The 18,281-nt window shown below is 37.9% G+C and overlaps 1 long non-coding RNA gene across 1 annotated transcript in view; it reads right to left on the minus strand.

The window, feature by feature from the left end:
* Window positions 1–18,281, minus strand: part of LOC309861153 — a 292,958-nt gene that overhangs the window by 125,101 nt on the left and 149,576 nt on the right. Inside the window, exon 8 of the long non-coding RNA XR_014309785.1 lies at window positions 13,809–14,049. This is a non-coding gene — a long non-coding RNA (uncharacterized lncRNA). The remainder of the gene's footprint in view (window positions 1–13,808; window positions 14,050–18,281) is intronic.

Below are 18,281 nucleotides of genomic sequence, written 5' to 3' on the forward strand. Positions count from 1 at the left end.
CTCCTATTCTGTAGGGTACCTTTAAGTTTTGCTGATTGTTTCCTTTGCTGTGCAGAAGCTTTTTAAATTCCCCCCCCTTCTTAAATTTAAATTCAATTAATTAACATATAACGTATCATTACTTTCAGAGGTAGAATTCAGTGATTCATCAGTTTTATATAATACCCAGTGTTCATTATATCACATGCCCTCCTTACTGTGCATCACCCAGTTACCCCCTCCCACTACCTACCTCCCCTCCAGCAACCCTCAGTTTGTTTCCTATGATTAAGAGTCTCTTATGGTTTGTCTCCATCTCTGATTTCATTTTGTTTCATTTTTCCCTACCTTCCCCTCTGATCCTGTTTTTTTCTTAAATTCCACATGAGTGAGATCATTTAATAATTGTCTTTCTCTGACTGACTTATTTCGCTTAGCATAATACTCTCTAGTTCCATCCATGTTGCTGCAAATGGCAAGATTTCATTCTTTTTTTTTTTTAAGATTTTATTTATTTATTTGACAGAGAGAGATCACAGTAGGAGAGAGGAAGGGAAGAGATCACAGAGAGAGAGGAAGGGAAGCAGGCCCCCCGCTGAGCAGAGAGCCCGATGTGGGACTCGATCCCAGGACCCTGAGATCATGACCTGAGCCGAAGGCAGCGGCTTAACCCACTGAGCCACCCAGGCACCCCAGATTTCATTCTTTTTGATGGCCGAGGAGTAAGTATTTCATTATATATATATATATAAATATATATATATATATATATATAAAATATATGTGTGTGGTGTATATATACAGATATGTATGTGTGTGTGTGTGTGTGTGTGTGTGTGTGTGTATCATATCTTCTTTATCCATTCATCAATTGATGGCATTTGGGCTCATTCCATAGTTTGGCTATAGTGAACATTGCTACTATAAACATTGGGATGCAGTTGTCCCTTTGGATCACTATATTTGTATCTTTGGGGTAAATCCCTAGTAGTACTATTGATGGGTTGTAGGATAGCTCTATTTTTAACTTTTTAAGGAACGTCCATATTGTTTTCCAGAGTGGCTGCGCCAGCTTGCATTCTCACCAACAGTATAGGAGGATTTCCCTTTCTCCATACACTCGCCAACATCTGCCATTTCCTGACTTGTTAATTTTAGCCATTCTGACCGGTGGGAGGTGGTATCTCATTGTGGTTTTCATTTATATTTATTTCCCTGATGCTAAGTGATGTTGAGCATTTTTTCATATGTCTGTTGGTCATTTGTATGTCTTCCCTGGAGGAATATCTGTTCGTGTCATCTGCCCATTTCTTGATTAGATTATTTGTTCTTTGGATATATCTTTTTTTTTAATCTTTTTTTTTTTTTTACTTTTATTTTATTTTTTTTCAGTGTTCTAAAATTCATTGTTTATGTACCACACTCAGTGCTCCATGCAATATGTGCCCTCCATAATACCCACCACCAGGCTCACTCAACCCCCCACCTCCCTCCCCTCCAAATTTGATAAGCTCTTTATAGATTTTGTATACTAGCCCTGTATCTGCTATGTCATTGGCAAATATTTTCTCCCATTCTCTCAGTTGTCTTTTGGTTTTGTTGACTGTTTCCTTTGCTGTGCAAAAGATTTTTATCTTGATGAGATCCCAGTAGTTCATTTTTGCCTTTGTTTACCTTGCCTTTGGAGACAGTCAAGCAAGAAGTTTCTGCAGCTGAGGTCATAGAAGTTGCTGCCTGTGTTCCCCTCTGGGATTTTGATTGATTCCTGTCTCACATTTAGGTCTTTTATCCATTTTGAGTATATTTTTGTGTATAGTGTAAGAAAATGGTCTAGTTGAGATGCCAGGGTGGCTCAGTCAGATATGCATCTGTCTTTGGCTCAGGTCATGATTCCAGGCTCCTGGGATTGTGCCCCAGTTAGGCTCCTTTCTTGGCAGGAAGACTGCTTCTCCCTCTCTCTCTGACTGCCATTTCCTCTGCTTGTGCACATCTCTCTCTGTCAGGTAAATAAATAAAAATATTTTTAAAAAGAAAGAAAGAAAGAAAGAAAGAAAGAAAGAAAGAAAGAAAGAAAGGGAGAGAGAAATGATCACGTTTCATTCTTTTGCATGTCTCTGTCCAATTTTCTCAATACCATTTGTTGAAGAGATTTCTCTCGCTTTGGATATTCTTTCCTGCTTTGTCATAGATCAGTTGACCATAGAATTGAGGGTTCATTTCTGGGTTCTCTATTCTGTTCCATTGATTTATGTGTCTGTTTTTGTGCCAGTACCATACTGTCTTGATGATTACAGCTCTGTAATAGAGCTTGAAGTCTGGAATTGTGATGCCACCAGCTTTGGTTTTCTTTTTCAACATTCCTTTTTGATACTTCGGGACTTTTCTGGTTCCGTACAAATTTTAAGATTATTTGTTCCAGTTTTGTGAAAGAAGTTGATGGTATTTTGATAGGGATTGCATTGAATGTGTAGATTGCTCTAGGTAATGTAGACATTTTCACAATATCTGTTCTTCCAATCCATGAGCATGGAATGTTTTTCTATTACTTTGTGTCTTCCTCAATTTCTTTCATTAGTATTCTATAGTTTTCTGAGTACAGATCTTTTGTCCCTTTGGTTAGATTTATCATAGGTATCTTATAGTTCTGGGTGCAATTGTGAATGGGATTGACTCCTTAATTTCTCTTTCTTCTGTCTCATTGTTAGGGTATAGGAATGCAATTGATTTCAGTGCATTGATTCTATATCCTGACACTTTACTGAATTCCTGTATGAGTTTTAGCAGTTTTGGAGTGGAGTCTTTTGGGTTTTCCACATAAAGTATCATATCATTTGCAAAGAGTGAGAATTTGACTTCTTCTTTGCTGAATCAGATGTCTTTTCTTTTTGTTGTCTGACTGCCGAGGCTAGGACTTATAGTACTATGTTGAACAGCAGTGATGATAGTGAACATCCCTGCCATGTTCCTGACCTTTGGGGAAAAGATCTCAGCTTTTCCCCCATTGAGAAGGATATTCGCTGTGTTTTTTATAGGGCTTTTATGATATTGAGGTATCATATCTATCCCTACACTGAAGAGGTTTATTCAAGAAAGGATGCTGTACTTTGTCAAATGCTTTTTCTCCATCTATTGTAAGGATCATATGGTTCTTATGCTTTCTTTTATTAATGTAGTGTATCACATTGATTGATTTGTAGATGTTGAACTATCCTTGCAGCCCAGGAATAAATCCAACTTGATCATAGTGATTAATCCTTTTAATAAACTCTTGGATCCTATTAGCCAGTATTTTGGTGAGAATTTTTGCATCCATGTTCATTATGGATGTTGGTCTGTAATTTTCCTTTTGATGGAGTCTCTGTCTGATTTTAGGATCAAGGTAATGCTGGCCTTATAGAAATAATTTGGAAGTTTTCCTTCCATTTCTATTTTTTGAAACAGCTTTAGAAGAATAGCTATTAATTCTTTAAATGTTTGGTAGAATTCCCCTGGGAAGCCATCTGCCCCTAGAGTCTTCTTTGTTGAGAGATTTTTGATTACTATGGATCTGTTCAGGTTTATTTCTTCCTGTTTCAGTTTTGATAGTTTATATATTTCTAGGAATGCATCCATTTGTTCCAAATTGCTTAATTTGTTGGCGTATAATTGCTTCAGTGTTAGTTGTGATCTCTCCTCTTTCACTCATGATTTCATTTATTTGGATCATTTTTCTTTTTTTCTTTTTTTGATAAGTCTCATCAGGGGCTTATCAATCTTATTAATTCTTTCAAAGACTGGCTCCTAGTTTTGTTGATCTGTTCTTCTGTTCTTTTGGTTTCTATTTCATTGATTTCTGCTCTAACATTTATTAATTCTCTTCTCTTGCTGGGTTTGGGCTTTACTTGCTGTTCTTTCTCCAGCTCCTTTAAGTGTAGGTTAGGTTATATATTTGAGAACTTTCTTGTTTTTTGAGAAAGGCTTGTATTGCTATATACTTCCCTTTTAGGACCCCTTTGCTGCATCCCAAAGATTTTGAACAGTTCTGTTTTATTTTCATTTGTTTCCATGAATTTTTAAAATTCTTCTTTAATTTCCTAGTTGACCTATTCATTTAGTAGGATGTTCTTTAGCCTCCATGTATTTGGGTTCTTTCCAACTTTCCTCTTGTTATTGAGTTCAATTTTCAAAGCATTGTGGTCTGAAAATATGCAGGGAATGATCCCAATCTTTTCATACCAGTTGGGACCTGACTTGTGAACCAGGATCTGATCTATTCTGGAGAATGTTCCATGTCCACTACAGAAGAATGTGTATTCTGTTGCTTTGGGATGGAATGTTCTGAATATATCTGTGCAGTCTATCTGGTCTGGTTTGCCACTCAAAGCCCTATTTTCCTTTGATCTTCTGCTTAGATGATTTGTCCATTGCAGTAAGTGGGGTGTTCAAGTCCCCTACTATTATTGTATTATTATCAATGTGTTTCTACCAATGTGCTATTAATTGTTTTATATAACTGGGTGCTCCCATGTTAGGGGCATAAATATTTACAATTGTTAGATCTTCTTGTTGGATTCTTATTACAGTCTTTGGTATAAAATCTAATTCGTCTGATATAAGGATTGCCACCCCAGCTTTCTTTTGGTGTTCATTAGCATGATAAATTATTTTCCACACCCTCACTTTCAATCTGGAGGTGTCTTCGGGTCTCAAATGAGTCTCTTGAAGACAGTATATCAATGGATATTGCTTTTTTATCCAGTCCGATGCCCTGTATCTTTTCATTGGGGCATTTAGTATTTATATTCGGAGTAACTATTGAAAGATATGAATTTAGTGTCATTGTATTACCTGTAAAGTGACTGTTACTGTATACTGTCTCTGTTCCTTTCTGATCTATTTTACTTTTGGGCTCTCTTCCCTTAAAGGATCCCCCTTTAATATTTCTTGAAAGGCTGCTTTAGTGATCACAAATTCTTTTAGTTTCTGATTTTCTAGAAGCTTTTATCTCTCCTTTCATTTTGAATGACATCCTTGCTGGATAAAGAATTCTTGGCAGAATATTTTCCTTCCTTTTCTACTTTTTGGAACAGTTTGAGAAGAATAGGTACTAACTCTTCTTTACTGTTTGGTAGAATTCACCTATGAAATCATCTCATCCTGGACTTTTGTTTGTTGGGAATTTTCTGATTGGTGATTCAATTTCTTTACTGATTATCAGTCATTCAAGTTTTCTATTTCTTCCTGTTTCAGTTTTGGTAATTTATACATTTCTAGGAATTTATCAATATCTAGGAATTTTCCAGGCTGTCCAATTTTTTGGCATATAGTTTTTCATAACATTCTCTTATAATTGTTTGCATTCTGTGGTGTTGATTGTTATTTATCTTCTCTCATTTGTGATTTTATAATTTGAGTCCTTTCTCTTTTTCTTGATAAGTCTGACTAGAGGTTTATCAATATCATTGTTTTTGTTTTTGTTTTTGTTTTTTCAAGGATCAAGCTGCTGATTTCATTGATGTGTTTTTTTGTTTGTCTGTTTCTATATCATTTATTTCTGCTCTAATACTTATTATTTGCTTCCTTCTGCTGGTTTTAGGTTTTGTTTGTTGTTTGTTGTTTTTTTCCCCCTAGTGTAAGGTTAGATAGTTTGTGATTTTTCTGGCTGCTTGAGGTAGGCATGTATTGCTATACACTTCTCTTAGAACTACTTTTGCTGCATTCCAGAGGCTTTGGACCATGGGGTTTTCATTTTCATTTGGACCATGGGGTTTTTGTTTCCATGTATCTTTAATTTCTTTTTGGATTTCCTGGTTGACCCATTCATTGTTTAGCAGCATGTCATTTAACCTCCACTTATTTTTGATCTTCCCAGATTTTTTCTTATGGTTGACTCCTAGCTTCTTAGCATTGTTGTCAGAAAAGATGTATGGCATGACTTCGATCTTTCTGAATTTGTTGACACTTGTTTTATTGACTAATATGTGATCTGTTCTGGAGAATGTTCTGTGTGCACTTGAAACAAATGTGCATTCTCCTGTTTTAGGATGGAATGCTCTGAATATATTGGTTAAATCCATCTGTTCCAGTGTGTCATTCAAAACCACTGTATCATTGATGATTTTCTGTTTAGGTGATCTGTCCTTTGATGTGAGTAGAGTATTAAAGTCTTCTACTTTTATTGTATTAAAATCAATTAGTTCCTTTATGTTTGCTATTCACTGTTTTATGTATTTGGGTGCTCCCATTTTGGGTGCATAAATATTCACAACTGTTATATCTTCTTGTTGGATTATCCCCTTTATTATTATATAGTATATTTCTTTGTCTCTTGTTACAGTCTTTGTTTTAAAGTCTAGTTTGTCTTATATAAGTATTGGTACCTTGTCTTTCTTTTCACATACATTTATATGGTAAATTCTTCTCCATCCCTTCATTTTCAATCTGTATGTGTGTTTAGGTCTGAAATGAGTCTCATAGGCAGCATATAAATGAACCTTATTTTTTTTTATGCATTCTGTCTCTCCGTGTCTTTTGATTGGAGCATTTAGTCCATTTTCACTCAAAGTAATTATTGTTAGATATGTATTCATTTTCATTTTATTACTTGCTATATGGCTGTTTCTGAAGATTTTTTTCAGATTCTTTCTCATCTTTCTCTCTTTCATGGTTTGCTGATGTTCTTTAGTAATATATTTGGATTTCTTTCTCTTTATTCTTTGCATTTTTATTGGTAGTTTTTATATAGGGTAACCATTACATTTGTATATAACATCTTCTGCATATAGCATTCTACCTTAAGTTGATGGTCATTTAAGTTTGAACCCATTCTTTTCTTCTGTCCTCCCCATGTTTAAGGTATATGTTACTATTTTATATCCTTGTTTTTTGTGAGTTCCTTGACTAGATTTTTTTACAGAAATATTCATTTTTTACTGCTTATTGTGTTTCCTACCTTTATACTGTCACATTTGGTCTCTCCACTCAGAGTTCCCTTTAGTATTTCTTGCAGGGCTGATTTAATGGTCATGAACTCCTTTAGTTTTTGTTTGTCTGGGGAATTCTTTATCTCTTCTTCTATTCTGAGTGACAGCCTTGCTGGATAGAGTACTCTTGGCTACAGATTTTTCCCATTCAGCACTTTGACTATATTATACCACTCTTTTCTGGCTTTGAAAATTTCTATTGAAAAGTCTCCTGCTAGCTTTATGGATTTTCCCTTGTAAGTTACTGGCTTCTTTTGTCTTGTTGCTTTAAGAAAAATTTTTTATCACTATATTTTGACACTTTATCACTATATATTTGCATAAATACAATATGTCTTGGTGTAGTTCTGCTTTTGTTGATTTTGGAGGGAGTTCTCTCTGCTTTCTGGATCTGGAGATCTGTTTCCTTCCCCAGAATAGGGAAGTTTTCAGATATTATTCCTTCAAATAAAATTTTTGCCCCTTTTTTCTCTTCTTCTAGAGCTCCTAAAACACAAATGTCATTACATTTGATGGAGTCTGAGTTCCCTAAGTCTATTCTCATTTTGCATAATTCTTATTTCTCTCTTTTGTTCAGCATGATTACTTTTCATTACTGTCTTCTAGGTCACAAATTCATTCATCTGCTTCTTCCATCTTGCTGTTGATTCCATCAAGCATGTGCCTAGTGTCAATCATTGAGCCCTTCTTCTCTGCTATATTATTCCTTATTGCTATGTTAGGGTCTCACTCATATCTTCTACTTCCTTATGGTCATTGCTTTAAATTCTCTATCATGGATATTATTTATATCTGTTCCAGTTAGATCTCTGGCTGTGGCCTTGTCCTGTTCTTTCATTTGGGATAAATTTCTCTGTCCTCTCATTTTGTCTTCCTCTCTGTGTCTTTGTATGTTAAGAAAGTCAACTTTTACTCTTGAAAGTAGTGACTTTATGAGAAAGAGGTCCTGGAATGTCCTGCGGTGCATATCCCCTGTTCACCAGAACATGGTACTTCAGGAGAGTATCCTATGTTTGTTGCTTAAGCCCTGCTGCTGTGTCTGAGTCACTTTTCCTTTCAGTGCAGTTGTTTGCACTGTGTCTCTACATGTTGTGGGCTGTGCTTGCTTTCTGTAGATTCAGTGGGACCCAGACAAGCGAGCTCTGGGAGAGTGTACATGCTGAGGAACTTGGGAGCTGGGAAATAGTGTTGGGAAAATTTGTGCTAGGGCAATAGTCCTATGCTGGATCCCCTGAAGTGCTCTAGTGGCCAGGGGCTATGTCCTGGGGTGGCTTGGGGGGGTGCCACTGGGCATGGTACACAGTGGCAGCTGTGCAGCTAGCAGCTGAGTGGGGCATGTGTGCTAACAAAATCTGCTGTGAGCCTAGGGCAGATGCTAGCAGGCTTGGAGTGGGTGAGTCCTCAGGAGAACTTGTGGGTCTGGCACTTGGCTAGCTGGTTAGGTGCCAAGTGTCCATGCAGCCCCTGATTCCCAGGTGGTTCTGTGTTTATGCTGGGAGGTCCAGGAGGAAAATAGTGCTGGCCAGTTCCCTCATTTTTGGAGAAGTACCCCACCATGCTCCAAAATCCATATGAATAGATCTGTCTCCCAGTTGCCCCCAGCATTGTATAAACTGCTGATTTTATGTTGCCTTTCTGTGCAGGCTGCTGTCTCTTTAAGCATGGTAACCCAGCTATCATTTGCCCTCCCAGCTCATACAGTGCTGAGTCAGCTGACTTTAAAGCTCCAGGTTCCAAGTCCCACTGGTTTTACAAACTCACAAAATTCAGTCCCTCTGGTTTTTAAAGTCATATGTTACGGGAATTAGTCTCTTCATGTGAGCTCCCTGATACAAGGACCCATTTTTTTCTGCCCTTTCTGTGTGTGGAGCTCTTCCCCTCCTGTAGGCAACTCCCTCTGTTTCTCCATCCTTCCTAAGCTTTCAGATGAAACTTCTTCATATTTAGCTGTAGAGTTTGTTCTGCCAGTCTTCTGATTATTCTCCAGTTTATTGACTTACATGTGGATGATATCTTGTTGTAAACATGGGATGGAGAGAGCTCAGAGTCCTCCTACTGAGCAATCATCCTCTCGACTCCTTCATTGTATTTTCAATTAAAATTAATTTTAGAATTGTCATATTCATTAGTAACTGATTCATCTGAAGCTTCATATGAAAACAGCGTTCTTTTCCATCTAATGGGATGATTTTTTTTTCCAGAGAAAGAAGTGGAGAGGGGCAGAGGGAGAGAGAGAATCCTGGACAGACTCCATGCTGGGCCTACAGCCTGACATGGGATTTGATCTCAAAATCCTGAGATCATGACCTGACAAAAAAACAAGAGTCAGAGGCTTAATGACTGAGCCACTCATGTATCCCTAATGGGACAATCTTTACATTTAATTTCTATTTATAAATCTGATATTTGTTTCATAATGTTGCAGCAGTTTTCAAACTCAGAAATTCTAAACTCTTTGAATAATGATAACTCCTTAATATGCTTTACAGCAATATCCACATGTATGCTTTTATTTTATAATTATTTATAGACAAAATTTACTTCCTTGATGCCAGCATTCCCTATACCCATGCTGTCTAGATAATTAATGTTTGTATAGAACCTAGATGGATCACCAAGCCAGTGTCACAACCTGGGTCTCAATTCTGGCCCCTGCCATAATCTCCTCTTTCCCAAGGCTGCCAGTGCTGTTGTTGCCACCACCAATCTAGACCCAGGTCCAGTCCTAGGGCTAGTCCTCTCCTTGGTGTCTTCTCTGCATCCTAGACCACCCCAGGCTTGTATGTGTGTGCTGGATGGTGATCCATGTATATACTTTTCTCTGCAGCCCCTGGAACATACCCCTCGAGGAGCCCCTCTATTAATGAGCACACTCCTTGTCCCATGAGGCTCCACTTTACAAAACACAAGTTTAAAGGTAAAATTACCAAGCATATGCAAACAGCAACAGCAAAACATTAAAACAAGCACAGAGCTCCTTCTGCGAACAGAGTCATGTGCTACTGGAAGGCTTGTACACCCATTAGGCTGGCCCTCCTGGGGAGGGAAGACTTGCAGTTGGCTAGGAATTAAATGGGATGTGACCACGTTATGCTGTCATCTCAAGAACACAACCGAAAGAGAGACTTCTCTCCTGTGTATTTTACTGTACTCATTTCTCAAAAATGTAGCCCTCAGCATTTCTTCTGATCTTACAGTACCAGAAGCTGAAATCTTAATTTATAATTTGCCCTGCATGGCAAAAAAAAAAAAAAGTTTCTTTAATTAAGGTTGGAACTTCTTATTAAGATGAAATTCAATGGGCCTGCGATGACCTGCTAGCTTCTATCCACATATAATACTTGTAGGCATTAGTTTTTTTAAGGAAAAAATGCTTCTCCACATTTCTGAGTTAGCCAAAGCTATTTTTAATAATACAGATGGCCATAGTCATTTGACCAGGATGAAGGCTTGTCAGAGTTTTCATGAGAGCATATTTTATTCATTCCTCAGAAGCCTTGAATCCTGAGAAAGCAATTCCACAAGTCCCTACCAAGCACTGAAACTAAGACCTTTCTGACATTTCCCTCTACGCTGCTTACCCAGAGGTCATTCTCCACCTTGTTGTCTTCATTAACTAGAATAATGGTCATCCCAGCTCTGGTTTGTAACTGCCTTAGTATTGTGACTAATGGTCTGTTATTTTTGTCATCGACTTTCACCTTTCAGGACCTCTCTCTTTCCATTTCTTTTCATAAACCTATATCAAAGTTCTGAGTTTTGAATCCTTCATTTGTAGTTAGCAAAGAAGCCATATTTGTAAGTTGAGTACATATCTATATATAAGGTCTCCTTTCTATATCCAAATTACCAGGTTTAATGCTATTTATCTGTCCTTAAATTTTATAAAGCAATTTGTTTCTGAAGTATTTTCCCAAATCACATACACATGTATCAATATATGTATACTCCCCATTTTGGTTCTCTATTACTGAATATTTCCGCCATGCTATGTGTGCTAGCTACACTTGTAGGCACTCAACCAACAAGAGCTGGGTCACATACTGCAAAAAAAACCATTGCCTCTGAGTATGTTGCCTTGCTCTCCTACAGCAAGCGTGTTCTGCAGGGTATTTACTTCCTTGGCCTTTATTTCTGTCAATTATTTTGGGTCTGATCAAGAATTTTTATTCTTAATGGCTAACATAATGTTTGAAAGTGATAGAGTCAGACATGCTCCAAAGAAAGCAAGGAAAATGTCATGCTGGATGCTATAATTATACTCATTGTAAGGCAGCTGGTGTTACACTCCAAGAAATTGATGTGAAAACACAGGGAGAAGCCCAGCAGACAATTCCAGGATTGTGGAAATATGGTGACATTAGAATGGCATCATAAATTTCTCTGTAGCCTGGGATAATTGGACCTGGTCTTGTTTGAAAAACACCTAGAAGAAAATTGGGCCAGAAGCATGTCATGACTTGAAGTGGTTTGAAGAGAATGGAAGAGGCACTGTCAATATAAAATGCCAGGAATGCAGTCTTGACAGTTGAGCTGTAACAACCCTGTGTGACATTGTTAGCAGCCCTATTTCCCAAAACACATCCTCCTTGCCCAACAGGGTATGTACATCTTATAAATAATATCTCTATACAGAAGTCATCAACAAAGAACTATTGCCATTCAATGTAACCTAATCCTGAAATAATTACTCAGCTAACATGAGTTCATTATATTGAAGTTAATTTTCCATTTAAATGATACCATCAAGATTATCATCTAGCTATAAAATTATAGCTAGTAACATCACCTCTATCAAAACCAACCACTTACAATATTTAAGGTCGTGGAGAGACACAAAGGTAGGATAAATTGCCTCAGTGCTCAAGGAGTTGAGCTCGGTTTGGAAAAAAACAAAGTGCCAGTGAGCATATAATGAGAACAAAGGCTACATGAGTTCTGAACATAGAGAGAAAGCACAGGTAGTTAGAGAAAGATGTTCAGGGCAGGCGGAACTTGGGCTGGATGATGTTAAGGATTGGGCTTCCATAGGGGAGAGAATGGTGAAGATCTCAATGCAGGGGTGTGACCACAGGACCACAAAAGAGGTTTAGAAGGTAGGATGAAGAGGGGCACCTGGGTGGCTCAGCTGGAAGAGTGTGTGACTCTTCATCTTAGAATTGTAAGATCGAGCCCTACATTGGGTGTAGAGATTATTTAAAACTAAAATCTTAAAAAAAAAAAAAAAAGAAAGAAAGAAAGAAAGAAAAGGAAAAAAAAGGAAAGAAAAGAAAAAAAAAGAAAGTAGGATGAAGAGCCTGAATTAATTGAAGAGTTCATAAAGGGCAGTGAGAAGAGTGATTGTGCTAGTTAGGAATTGCTTGGTTGCATGTGATAGAAACCCAACTTGAACTAGTTTAATCAAAAAGGGGAAATCAGGATAGCAGGGTGTCTTACATGATTCAAGAACAGAAAAGTGGCACTGACCCTGGGAACAAATGGAACCAAGGCTTTTGTTGTCTGTCCTCCTGCTCCTCTGGGCTCATGCTTCATCTTCTCTTGGACTCTGCAGACCACACCACATAGTAAGAAATAAGGATGCTAACACTGCCCCCTGTACCACATTTTACAGCCTCAACAATTCAGAGCCAGAGGGGCAGAAGGGGATTTATTCCCATTTCTAAAATCCCTGAAGAGGACCTTAATTAGGGTATAGGATCAGTAGATTAACATGAAGACTCCTTCAGGAAGTCTAGGGACTAATGTAAGGGATGCAGGATAATTCAGGTAGGGATGTAGTTAAAAAAAAAAAATGCTTGAGAAGGAAAATAGTTATACTAAAAAAATATGTATTACATGTCAAAACAGTATGCATAAACATAGAAATTCATACCCAAAATGAAAAATGCCACATTTTGTGTTTCTTAACTTGGAATTACAAATGCTTAAAACCTCACATCAAAATGCTAATTTGAAATAGAATTGACTCATTCCTATTACTCTCCCCCCAAAATAGTTAATTTCACCTGCAATTATTAGAGCGAAATGCATTCATATTAAGGATTCACTGCTGCTTTATATTCTATGCCAGCATTTCACCAAATCCACATTCCATCCTCCTGCTTTTCTGTCTTTGTTTAACTAAGGCAGCAGCATATAGAACTCTTACAAATTAAGCTGTTCTTTCTTCTAGTTGGAGTGAAACCTTTTTATAATGATAATTGAGGGGAACTGAGCTAACCCCCAAAGTATAGATGAACTACGTTATACCATGATTTTATGGTGCATATTGTTTTGAGGCCTAAGATTTCCCTAATTTCATATAATAAGCTACATTGTAAGGAATCATTGCTACCTTCATTCAGAAGAGATTGTATAACAGCTTCTGACTTGAATAGGAGCTCTGAATATTTTAATGCTAGAGTGAAATGTATAGCAGGATAGAAAAACTGGTATTTGTTTTATGGTATCCTTGACACTTTAAGAAATGTAGGTTTTATATCCAGTGTTCCCTTCAGAACAGTTTTGCCGTTTGTTTCCTGGAATATTCTCCTTTGTTGCACCTCAGTGCCTTCAGCCCAAGTGTGTCCTACCATGTACCCCAAGCTCAGGGCTCAGCCTCCTGGGAGCAGGAACCTTACAGTATCACAACACCTAAAATGATGCGGGAACCATAGTAGGCACTCAGCAAATATTAAATAAATGAATACGTAAGGGGTTTGTATTCATAGACACAGCTTCATAAACACAGTAAAAACACCCCTCATGTAAAAAGAGCAAGTTAAAATAGAAAGGTCAGTGAAGGCAGGGACAAAACATTCTACAATTGCTTCCTTCCTTTAAAAATGTCCCTTCGTATGCATAAATAGTAAGCTATTGTGTACATACCAAAGACGAATAATTCCAACTTCTTCCGTTTCAATTCTGTTAGTGCTTGGGGATAAATCTCAGTCTCTAAAGAACAAAGAAGTTTCTTGCCGAGAGTTGGCCAGATGGGTCAGGACACAGCTCTGAAGTCCATTCTGATTGTCCAGTGTTTCTTTTGATAAATAGCATGATTGCACTGCCTGGAAAAGTAATTCCTCCTATCAGAAGATGCTGGCAACAGAGTCATTCTGGACCATAAAAACTGTAAAAGGAAATGATAAGCGTGTCAGCAAATTCAATCAGTAGGATGAGATCAGCTTTTATTGGGTTCCTTGGATAACCAGACAGCACATAGCATACTCTGTGAATTAAATCTATCCAAGCCCAAACATCCAGTTTCACACAACCCATGCCACATGTCTTTCTGCTGCATCCAAGACAGTTTTTCTAATTAGCAAAAATGAAGAGCATATGGTGGGAAGGAGAGGGAGAGCAGGCACCAGGAGTCTGAGGTGTGTATGGGGCAATCCAGAGGGAGATATGCAAGAGAAGACATAAACAGCTAAAAGATCGGTGATGGTCTAAATCATAGCTAACATGTGTTAAACATTTGCTGGGCCCCAGGCTTCACCCATGTGAACTCACCTAAGTCTTGCAACAACGATCCTCTGAGTGTGTTCTACTTTCATCCCCATTCTACAGACAAGGAAACAGAGGCTCTGAGAGAGAAAATAATCAGTTCACAACTAACCAACGGTAGAACTGGGATGTAAGCCAGTGTCTTTCTGAATCCAGAGTCTACACCCTTCACCGCCACATATACTGCCTTGTAGAAGAAAGTTCTAGGTTTAATCTCATCTTTCTCTTCTTTCCTTCACAGCCAAGCCATTGTCTCTTTCCTTCACATGCAGTTTAACTGGACCTCAACGATAGCTGTCACTTTCTATCCCCACCACTCTATTGGACCTGCTCTCACTGTACAGTGAGATGTAAAACAGAGTAAAACAGTTAGGATGTTTTGGGATATAGTTGGCAAAATATCCAACAGAAAGTAGCCTTAATAAAGGGTTTTTGCGTTTTGTCTTTTTGTTCGTTTTGCTTTTTTCATATAACCAGAAAGCTTGAAGCTGGGCAGGCCTGGTATTTGTTCAGTATTCATTAATGTTCTCAGAGACCCACCCTTTTTCCATCTTTCTGTTCTGCGCTTTTCTACACGTTGACTTCTATCTTCCAGCCAGTTGCCCCATGATTCTAAGAGAGCTGTATGCCTCCACCCAACTGCACCCAAAGTGTGCAGAAACACTGCTTATACATTTTTCTCTTTACATAAGGCAAGAATCACCACATTTCCCTTCATGTCTCATTGCAAGTGTGTTTTAGGGGCACCCCTAGCTGCAAGGGATGCAGGGAGGCAAGTATCTGGCATTTTAATAGTCAGAGTTGTGGACATTGGCTTCTGGAACCTACCAATATGAAGAAAGGGAAGTGGTGTTGTGTAAGCCAAGAAAGTTTCTGCTATCTACCTACTAATCCAGAGGACTCTTCAGCCCTGGCTGGACTGGCCTGGTCTTTTCCTACACATGTTACTAGTGCTTGATTTCCTACTTCCTTACGCTCTTTCTTTCCAGGCCCAGCTCCTTACCTTTCTTGCCTCCTACCTCTCATGTCACTCCTCATTCACCTCCTCCCAATACTTCTTTCATCACCACCGGTAAAATAAAGACACTCGGGCTCATTCCAGATCACACAAGTGCCTCTAGGGATTAAGCCAAAAAAAAAAAAAAAAAAAGTGCAGAGTGGGTCATGAGTGGTAGATAGGAAGCACTGGGAACAGTGGTAAATTGGAGAATGCATGCCTATTTAAAAACACTCCAGTTCACATTTTAAGAGCACTGGGCTAAGAGAAATTAATCTACAGGCCAAACATATCCTGTGAAACCTTCCCTTTGAAACCTCTGAATGATTTCCATTGCTTCAGTTCTAGTATTTCTGCATGTATTTCCCAAAGTATGTTTACATCTCTGTCCTTCTCTTCTTCCTGGACTCTACATTTCCCAGCCCTTCAGTGGATGGAATGTGAACAAGTAACACATCCCTTAGGTTGAAAGGGTCTTAAATGGATCCACTTTTCTCATACTTTCTCCTCTAGTCAAATGAAATGATTTGGTGGAAGACTATGGGACGGTGGAGCCACAGAGCAGAAGAAGACTGGATCCCTGAACGACAGCAAGGAACAGAGCTCCCTCTTGTACTCTGCTCTGTAACATGAGTGAGAACGTATTCTGTTAAGCCACGGAGACTTGAAGGTTGGTTGTTACAGCAGTTAGCTGTCTTGACTGAAACAGAATGTACATTTTTGTGGAATTGAAAAATACCTTACATAAGCAATAAAGTCTGTTCCTTATTGTTTCATTAATTATATTACCTTTTAGGGGTCTATAAGCATCTCAACCTGGGAATAAAATATAATGTGTCACTAAAGATTTGTTAATTCTGTTTATCTTTTTTCAAGAACAGAACTCTTAGTTTTATATACCTTTTCTATTGTTTTCCTGTTCTCTGTTTCATTTATTTCTCCTCTTATCTTTAGTCTTTCCTTACATCTCTACTTTGGGGTTTTTCTTCTTTTTCAAATTCCTTGAGCACTAGAAATTTAGGTTCTATTTAGATCGTTTATCTGAGATCTTTCAATTTTTTTGATGTATGGAGACAAGGTGTACATGGAGAAAGATGGGTTTTAACACTAGAAAGTCAAACAAGATTGGCTATGGAAGCCAAAATTAGAGAAATCAAAGGCAAAATGTGTGCCTGGAGAAGGTAGGGAGAGACTTAGACAGGGAAAGTCTATTTTCAGTTTCTCTCGGTGTTGACCCTGGCTGATTCTTTGTACTTTTTCCTCTTATACTCAATAACCTCTCCTTCTCACTCTGTCTTTTCTATTAAACCTGTAATATCATTTGTACTTTTTACTTTTTGATCTTGAAATATCATTTGAATATTGGAGTTGTTTTATATATTCTCCATCAACATGAGATGATTCATGGTGTAGCCATTAAGGGTGGTAATGTTAAGTCAGACTGTCTAGCTAAGGAGATATTCCATTTGGGAGAAAATGACTAAAGTTCAGAGCAGGAATTTCAATTAGTTTAAATTAAGGTTTGTTTATTTTTGTTTTGTTTTGTTTAAAAAAAAAAAAAAGAACACAAACTCACTCAGGCTAAGTCAAGAAAAGTGGGTTAATTATAAAAAGAAACGAAAACAGATATCTCCCGGGAATCCAAGAACAGAAACTAGTGAATCCCAAGACGGGAGTTGCACTGGGGGAACTCTAGGGACTTCAGCAAAATCCACACATCTTCCCTATAATGGCAATAATATTGAAGGGATTCAATTACTTTCTATACCTCTTTACTTTTGGTACCAATTCTTTTTTTTTTCCAGCTTTATTGAGATATCATTAACATACAACATTCCATAAGTTTAAGATGTACAATGTGTTGATTTGATACACTTATATACAGGTGTACCTCATTCTATTGGGCTTTGCTTTATTGCGCTTTGCAGATAACTGAGTTTTTTACAAGTCCAAGGTTTGTAGCAACTCTTGTAGCAAGACTTGTAGAACAAGTCTATCAGCACCATTTTTCCAACAGCATTTGTTCACTTCATGTCCATGTGTCACTATTTGGTAATTCTCATAACATTCCAAATTTTTTTTATTATTATTCTATTTGAACTGCTACGACCTCAGGATGAAACTTTAACAGATGAGGGCCTGCTTCTTATGGATAAGCAAAGACAGTGGTTTCTTTAGAAAGAATCTAATCCTGGTGAAGATTGTTGAAATGAAAACAAAGGATTGGGAATATTACATAAACTTGGTTGATAAAGCAACAGGAGGGTTTGAGAAGACTGACTCCAATTTTGAAAGAAGGTCTACTGCGAATAAAATGATATCAAATAACATCACATGCTAAAGAGAAACCATTAGTGAAAGGGAGAACTAATCAAGGTAACAAACTTCATTGTTGTTTTACTTTAAGAAATTTCCACAGCCACCCCAATCTGAAGCAACCACCACCCTGAGCAGTCAGCAGCTATCAACACCAAGGCAAGACCGTCCACCAGCAAAAAGATTACAACTTGCTGAAAGCTCAACTGGTGATGAGAAATTTTTAGCAATAAAGCATTTGTAAACTAAGGGATGCACATTGTTTTTTTTTTAGATATAATCATATTACACACTTAATAGACTATAGTATAGTATAAACATAACTTTTTTTTTAAAGATTTTATTTATTTTTTTGACAGAGAAAGAGTTCACAAGTAGGCAGAGAGGCAGGCGGTTGGGGGGCAGGAGCAGGCTCCCTGCCAAGCAGAGAGCCTGATGTGGGGCTCAATCCCAGGACCCTGAGATCATGACCTGAGCCAAAGGCAGAGGCTTAATCCACTGAGCCACCCAGGCGCCCCTAAACATAACTTTTATATGCAGTG

The sequence above is a fragment of the Mustela nivalis genome (assembly GCF_964662115.1).
Source record: "Mustela nivalis genome assembly, chromosome: 3".
NCBI classification, from domain to species: domain Eukaryota; kingdom Metazoa; phylum Chordata; class Mammalia; order Carnivora; family Mustelidae; genus Mustela; species Mustela nivalis.